Here is a 241-nt window from a genome sequence, read left to right as displayed (position 1 = left end):
TCCCTTCCCTTCCCTTCCCTTCCCTTCCCTTCCCTTCCCTTCCCTTCCCCGTTGGGGTTGCACAGCTGCTGGCAGTCCATACAGACTCGCTATGGGGGCACAGCTATGCCCCCCTGGTTGCCCCCAGCACTTCTGTGCCATGGGATGTGATGCATCAGGCAGGAGTTTCCCACAATGCTGTGTGCTGGGCAGGATGGGAGGACATAATCATTATTTTTATTTGGGGGGGGGGGGGGGGGGG

At 59.3% G+C, this 241-nt stretch overlaps 1 protein-coding gene across 2 annotated transcripts in view; it reads left to right on the top strand.

Moving 5' to 3' along the window:
• Positions 1–241, top strand: part of CLU (clusterin) — a 4,921-nt gene that overhangs the window by 116 nt on the left and 4,564 nt on the right. The window lies entirely within an intron of this gene.

Source organism: Lagopus leucura, unplaced genomic scaffold, assembly GCF_019238085.1.
Source record: "Lagopus leucura isolate 7727_CA_CO unplaced genomic scaffold, USGS_WTPT01 Super-Scaffold_100088, whole genome shotgun sequence".
In the NCBI taxonomy this organism is placed as follows: Eukaryota; Metazoa; Chordata; class Aves; order Galliformes; family Phasianidae; genus Lagopus; species Lagopus leucura.
Note: the sequence above shows the minus strand (reverse complement) of the source record. Positions and strands in the feature narration are given on the sequence as shown.